Consider the following 7,956-nt stretch of genomic DNA (forward strand, 5'->3'; position numbering starts at 1 on the left):
CAAGTGTTTCTCAAAGACCGCCTTGGCCTTGTCTAGGATTTTCCTTTTGAAACGCCCTGGGAATGGTATCTTGGGGTGGTAAGGTGGTGGTGGAATGTAGGGCTTCTCAAGCTCAGGTGTCTTCTCCACCTCTTTTCCTTTGTCTTTGATCGGTTCCTTCTCCAAAACCTCTTCTTGTTGCGCATCATCTCAGGCTGCCTCCCCTCCGAGTTGCTCATTGGCCTCAACGAGCTTGTAATTCTTTGCCACTCCTAAATGTGATGGCGTTCTCATATTCCTTGGGGTTAGGCTCCGGCTTACCTGGTAAAGCCGGTCCTCTTGATGATGTAGAGGCTTGATTCTGCTTAAGGTCTCTAATATCCTGTTGCATTGTAGCGTGCTGACTTTCAACCCTCTTCTGACCCTGTAACAGTTTCTGTAGAATCCCACAGACGTCAGTTCCCATCTGATTCTGACCCGTTCCTTGGTTCTGTTGCTGATTACCCATCGGCTACGGATTGAACCGTGGTGGAAACTTCTGTTGCTGCGGTTGGCTGTTGAAGGTGTTGCTTTGAGCCGCTTGATTCTGCTGATTGTAATTCTGCTGCTGCCCACTGAAATGTTGCTTGGGCTGGAAGCTATTCTGAAATGGAGCTTTTGGAGCATAGCTTTGTTGGTGTTGTTGAGCAGGGTACACTTGGTCTTGAGGGTTAGCTACATTTGGGTTTCGGTAAGAGAGGTTTGGGTTATTGCTGTAGTTGTTAAACCGCTGATACCTCTGCTGATTCCCTATGTAGTTCAGCTCCTCTTGAGTTAGACCATCTTCATTTACATTATCGAAACTCGGCCCTTGCTCATCAAACTCGCCTACAAAATGTATTTGCTTTTGTGTAGCCATTAGAACCTTGTCAAGCTTTCTCTGTAGCTCTCTGATATCTTTCTTCATGCGCTGTTCTTCACTAGATCCTTCTGAACGGTTTGCCCTGTCAAAATCTTCTCCATACGTGTCATTGGACATGGCGAGGTTCTCCACTAGTTCCATTGCCGCATTGATCTCTTTCCCAAGAAAATTTCCATTTGAAGCTGTATTGAGTTGGTTTCTGATCTTGGGGAGTGCACCTCGGTATAAAGTACTCAAGAGGGATGCCTCCGAGAAGCCGTGGTGTGGGCATTGGTTGGTATAGCTCCTGAACTGTTCCCAGGCTTCACTTAAGCTCTCGTTGTTGTGCTGCGTGAAACTTGAGATCTGATTCCTTAGCTTGGCCGTGCGTATATGGAGAAGAACTTTGATAAGAACGCCAGTTTACACTGCTCCCATGTTTGTATAGAACCCCTCGGGAGGTTATTTTCCCACTGGTGAGCTTTATCACCGAAGGTGAATGGAAACAGGCGTAGCTTGAAGCTATCTTCTGACACGGCATTAATCTTCGTCAGGTCGCAAACCCGATCAAACTGATCAAGATGCTCAAGAGGGTCCTCTCCGGGTAGACCGTGAAACTTGGTGTTCTGCACCATATTGAGCAGGGAAGCTTTAACTTCGAAGTTGTTATTTTCCACAGGTGGTGCCTGAATCCCGGCTCTATATTGGTGCACGTTAGCTCGGTCATTTTCTCCAACAAAGACTAGAGGAGGTTGTCTCTGAGCTGGTGGCCGTGGCGGATGAACATGATGGACTTGCTGCTCATTTCTATTTGCTTGATGTTGATTTTGCTGAGCAAGCCTTTCATTTCTTTGAGCCTGTTGTTGGTTAACGAAGGCTTGTTGTTCATTTCTTTCTGCCTGCGCCTGATTAGCCTGAGCCTGGTGCTCGGCATCTTGAGCCTGCTGCTCTATCCTTTGAAGCAGAAACTATTTGATCTTAAGAAAAAATAAGAGACTCATGCTCCCACAAGTTGGCAACGACGCCAATTGATAACCAAGAGTGGCTCTTTGTAGAGGTTATCAATCCCCCGTCTTGTAGTACAAGGGGTTATCAATCCAAACTTGTGCGTGAGGCACTAATCTATATTACTTGTGATCTTAAGTCAAGATGAACAGGTAAAGGTTTTTGCTAACCTACTTCACAAGCAAATAAACATGAAAATGAAATAAAAGATGAGATCTAAACTAGATAAAGATGCAAATGATTAACAGTAAATAAGCAGATGATTCAGATGATGAATATATATGATAAAGGCAAAAGCTTTAGACAGGATATATGACTCGGGTGCTTCCAAGCTAGACTAGCAAGTTAATGAATCAGATTTATCAAGCGGTTTCATTTAACATGAACTCAAAGTATGTTAATCTTCTCATGAAAGTATTAAGCATCTAAACTGATCCTCTTTCATACCAAAATCCCTTTTGAGAAGCATGAATCAGTCAGCATTAAGATTCAGTTCAATAAGTCATTTAAGAGAACAAACTATCACTCTCGCGATGAAAGACTCTTAAACCCTTAACCAAGTGGTTCAGACATATCAACAAACACTTTTGATGCGAGATATATCTCAGATCTGAACCTCAAGTGATGTGCTTGGATACAGCTTAGAGATCTCGTCGGTTAAGGAATGAAACATGCAAGACTAGACCCCTAAACTCACTAATCTATCATAAAAGCACCCTAATCTACCTATCTAAAGCCGCTTAAACGACTACTCACTGATCATAACGAGCTCACTAAGTCCTTTGCAAGACGTGTAGCTAGTCATGATAAGGAGTTTAATGCTGGAGAATAAAAGAAATAAAACAAGAACAAGATTCTGATGCAAAAACAAGATATCGGATTAGATTAATCAAGTTTCACAAAAGATGCAAGTTCTTAAAGCTAAAAGAGGATAGAAGATAAGATCCTTAGGTTTTTGGTCCTAAAATCTATTTATAGTGAAGGGAAAGTGTTGCGGGTCAGCCCGGAACAAACCGGGTACTGAGCCGCCTTCTTGGGTTGTTGGGTGAGCACCACGGTGTGTCGGAGTGTGAAGCCGAGTGATAACTTAAGTTTTTAAGGCCTTAATAAGGGTTATCAATCCCCTTGTCAAAGTAGTATAAGGGGTGTCAATCCATATGTGTGGTAGTTAGGCACTAGTTTATGTGATAAGTTCTTAAGTCAAGTGATCAAAGATGAGTTTTGGTGTGAACAAAGTAACAAGAAAGCATAAAACAAGAAACAAACAAGCTATGATTAATGAACTAAGCAAGCAAACAAAACAAGATGATGGTGATTAAGCAAATGATAAAAGCTAAACCTCTAGATGTGATCATTGATTAGGGTGCTTTAGATATTGAATCATGATGCTAAGAACATAATGCAACACTTGCTACTCTTTAGTCTAGGCTTCTTAATCAGATTAATTCATTCCCATGACAATAATCCCTTTGCAAATCACTTAATCAAGTCTAACAACCATTAGATATAATCAAGCAATCAGCAAGCATAATGCATCAAGCCTAATAAGTGACCAAACAATCTCTCAACCAAGAAGACTGAATCTTATACAGAAAGACATAACAAGCAATCAAATGATCTCAAACATTTCAACTTAGAACTCTAATCTAGACTAATCCTCTCATGAAGGCATTAATCTCTACACTAATCCACTTTCAAACCAAATCATCATTTGTGAAATATGAATCAATGAGCATTAAGAAACAGTTCTAATATGTCATTCATGCATTTAACAAATCATTCCCATGATGACAAAAGCATAAACCCTTAAGTTAGCTCATTCAGGCATTTCATCAAACACCTTGTGGGTGGAGAAAGGCCAAAGTTCTAGATCAAGCTTATAATGAGAGATCTAGCATTAAGAGCAGCTAACTAAGGAAATGAAATGAGAATCTAGACCCTAAACATCACAAATCAAACATCTAAGCACCCTAATCTACACACCTAGAAGTTTAAAAGATGACTATTCACTAATCATGAAGAACACCATCTAATCTTTTGCAAGAGATGATGTTAATCATGATTAGAAGCAGAAATGAGATGATGAGATGATAAGAAACAGCTTTGGAATGATCAAATCCCTTAGATATCTCTTAATCAAACTCGTTTTTACACTAAAAAGGAAAGAGAAACAAGAGAAAAACAAAGCTTAAGTCTTGGAAAAAATCTAAAAAGCATATATAGTGTCTCTTGCAGACCGGGTCAGCCCAGGACAAACTGTGTCCTGACCCGGCTTTGATGGATAGTGGTGTGGCTTGCCACGGTCAGATGATGCTTGGACAGACCATGGAAAACTGACCGTGTCAAACTGATAGTGTCAAAGTTCTTGGACAGATTCTTCATGATCAAGGTTGCCATGGCTTGATTTACACCATCTCTAGTGGTCGTGTCTCTTCTTTTCTGGGTTTGGGTGATGAACTTCTTGGATTGCCACGGTCTAGTAGCTCTTGTTCAAGCCCCGTGGCAAGTGGTCGTGTCAAACGCCGAAGGTGTGTAAAAGTTGCCACGGTCAAGTCCCAAACCGTGACATTCAAACCGTGTCAAAAACCGAATGCTTGTAAAGTTCCTCCCAGCCAAGTGTTTGTTTGCCACGGTCAGGTGTAGACCGTGGAATGAAGATCATGTCAATCACCAAAGGTGTGTAAAAGTTGCCACGGTCAAGTCCCAGACCGTGGCATTCAAACCGTGTCATGTTTCACTTAGCTCGCATCATTTAGGGCTGTCTGGACCACTTCGCATTCCGGAGAGTGTAACTCATAAGATACTTGTTTGAATTGAGTGATTCCGGTAGCAGAGGAGAGAGGACTCATATATCTCCAACGTTGGTGAAGGAAGCTTCGGTGCTTGGGAAGTGGAAGGCTTCCTGGAGGGCTCATCTTTGCAGTGCATTTACAGGATCAGAGAGAGGCGTTTAGACATGTGTCCATTCCGGAGACGTTATCTTCTTGCTCATAGATCCGAATTGAAATATCTCGAACGTTCTGGAAATAGGACTCAAATGTCTCTGATTCGCAGGAAGGCCTCGAAAACTAAATCGGCCTGGAAGTGCACCGTCCTTCGCATTCTTCAGAGCTCATATGTTTGTTCCAAAACAGCAGCGAGACAGGGGTTTCTTCTGACGAGCTTAACTTTCTGCTCACGCGTCCGAATTCCATGATTCCACTTGCTATGGAACCGTGATCCAATCCTCTCCAACTTTGATGAAGCACCCAACAACTTAATCGGACCGGAAGGTTTCCCGGACGGGCGATTTCGGAAACGTGTCTGCACCCGGAGATTTTGGCCAAGAGATTCAATAGCCGGTACACGTTTTGGCCGATAAGGTCTACCCGCGGTACATGAAAATGGCCGATAAAAACCTTCCTGGTACGCGAGAATGGCCGAGAACCTCCAAAAACCCAATTTCATCACTTTTCAAGCTTTGATCACCATTCCACTTCCTGGATTCAGCTTTTCAGCTCCAAATAGCTCCAAATACACCTAATAAACGCAAAGACTCATTGGGACCTAATGCATCTCCTAAGTTCTAAAACAAACCCTAAGGACCCAAAATGCATGAAATAAAACAACATGCAACCTAAATGATGCAAATTATGAACATATCAACTCCCCCACACTTGTCCTTTCCTTGTCCTCAAGCAGAAAGAACAAATGAGAGAGAGAGAGGTTGAATGCATTGGGAGTTCATATTTCCTTTTTGAGAGAAGTGATCACAATGAGAATTCAAGTTCATGCTCAATTATGCAATGCAAAGCCATACTCAGATATATACATCAACTCAACAAGGAATCTCCACAAGTTCTTCTCTCTCTCAACTCTTTCACATTCATTAAGCTTTTTACCAAGTGGATCAAATGATGCATTGTTTAAACAAACATAGTTTGGCTAGGGTGAGGTTGTGAGGCTAAAATGATCTCATCAATGCCTGAGTGGGTTCAATGCAGCAAAAGGATCTCTCTATGAATGACCAAACTTTGGGAGAATGCTAAAGGTAAAATGCAACCTATGCATACAAGGGCAAGGACTCATCCCACCCCACACTCTACTCAAAGTTTCCTCACTTGCTTACTTTTCACACTCATTCTTCTCTCACTAGGGGATTCTCTTTTCCTTTTCATACACAAGTCTTGGAGTTCAAACTTTCCATAGCTCTTTTTCACTTTCTTTTGTAACCTCTAACCTCTTTTTTTCTTTCTTTTTTTAAAACATTTGAGCTCTTTGGCTTCTTTTCTTTTCACTTAGAGGCTAGACTCTTTCTTTTCAAAACACTAGAGCTCACTTTCTTTGACTCAAAACTCCAAGACTGATTTCTTTTCTTTTTCTATCCCCTAGTTCTCACCATTCTCCTTTTATTTCCACTCATCTCTCCTTTTTCGACTCACCAACAAGTATTCCCCCACACTTAGTTCTTGCCAAATCTCTCAGCTCCTTGATGATGGAACTTAGCACTAAATGAGACTTGCCCTTGTCGCCCTAAACCTAACACTTTCTGCTAAGTTTGGTCCAAGGTGGCCTCTCAATCACACACAAACAATTGGCTTGAAAGAAGGATGGGTTCAGGGTGAGGAAAACTGATCTATTATGCAGATTCAGCTATTTGAGCTAAGGAAGAGGATGGTAAAAACAGGATTCTAGCTCAAATATGTATATTGGTATCCACAAGCTTATTCAAACAATGCATCAAATGATAATTTCAAGTCAAGTTCAGGGTTTTCACTTAGTTGAGTTCAATTCAAACTTGCTTCTCAGATTCAAATCATTCCAAGCCTTGCAAGGACATAAATCATTTCACAAGCGTATTTGGTCTAAATTTTCAAAGTCATGTACTCTCAAGGAAAAACTATCATTACTCCCAGCAAGATGCAACCTATGTGATGCAAACTAGACTCAATCCTAAAAAATGTGAATGCAACTACATGATCATTTTTTTGTGATTTTTTTTTTTGATTTTTCAATTTTTTTGGTTTTTATATGCAGACTCAAGATGCAAATCAAAATAAGAACAAGAGAAAACATGATTAGTAAACACAAAACCCCTCCCCCACACTTAAATAACACAGTCCCTTGTGTTATAAAAGCATGAGAAAGAGGAGAAATCAAATATGAAATGCAAAAGATAAAGAAAAATGCTAAATGCTCATTTAAAAGTGTTTGGAGTGATACCTGGTGTGGTTCTTATGCAAAAGGGGAGTGAGTATCTGCACCAGATGAGGCCAGACATCACTGGAGATGGGTTTGGCTTGGCCTGAACTCCCTTCTGCGGCATGGACTTGTCTTGGACCAACTCGCACACCCAAGTAGCACACCAGGCGGCTCACCAGTTTTCATTCCTTAAGTCCTTCCTCAGCTTGTTCACAGACTCCTTTTCAATTTGTCCTTGGACCAAAGCATTCCTTAGTCACCTTAGACCTGAAAACACTTCAAAAAACCCATCAAAATATCCTAAAACATGAAAAAGAAGAGAAAAGATTAAGAAGATTATATACAAAGATAAGCTTGGGGTGTCTCCCAAGAGCACTTTGTTTAAAGTCACTAAGTTTGACTTTGAAAAACATGTTTTTAGCTGGGGTGAGGTTGAGCACTGATGCTTTTCAGCACTTCAATGGTCCTGAGCAAGAAAGCTGAGTTGGTTTGCTGCCTTTGGGGACCATTAGACCCTTGTCCTTGAGATCCCATCTTGAGACCTTTGTCCATTAGCTCTTGAATACCATCTGGGTCTTTATCAAAGATGGCCTTTGTGAGACATGCCCTCACTTCAGCAAACAGACCTGGTTTCCCATTGCAATCCAGCTTATACTTCAGAGATCCATCATCATCAACCCAAGGAGTGAGATCAAAGTCTTGGGAAGAAATATCAGGTTTAATACTATTGTCTTCTGATGCTGAGCCATCACTTTTGGTGTTAATCATTCTTAGATCACTAAGTGTAGGAGACCATGAGAGCAAGATATCTTTTTCTCTGATCAATGGCACTCCATTCTCATACTTGTAACCAGAGTTGATGTGGGGTTCTTTCTCATTTTCCACAGCTGAAAGAGATTGGGATCCACCTA

General features: G+C 41.3%; 1 non-coding gene across 1 annotated transcript; it reads left to right on the top strand.

The window, feature by feature from the left end:
- Window positions 1–1,133: 1,133 nt before the first annotated feature.
- On the top strand, window positions 1,134–1,240 carry LOC112089391. The gene has a single exon (XR_002901029.1). It is a non-coding gene; the product is annotated as a small nucleolar RNA R71 (small nucleolar RNA).
- Window positions 1,241–7,956: the final 6,716 nt, after the last annotated feature.

This window comes from Eutrema salsugineum, unplaced genomic scaffold, assembly GCF_000478725.1.
Source record: "Eutrema salsugineum unplaced genomic scaffold, Eutsalg1_0 scaffold_12, whole genome shotgun sequence".
Classification (NCBI taxonomy): Eukaryota; Viridiplantae; Streptophyta; class Magnoliopsida; order Brassicales; family Brassicaceae; genus Eutrema; species Eutrema salsugineum.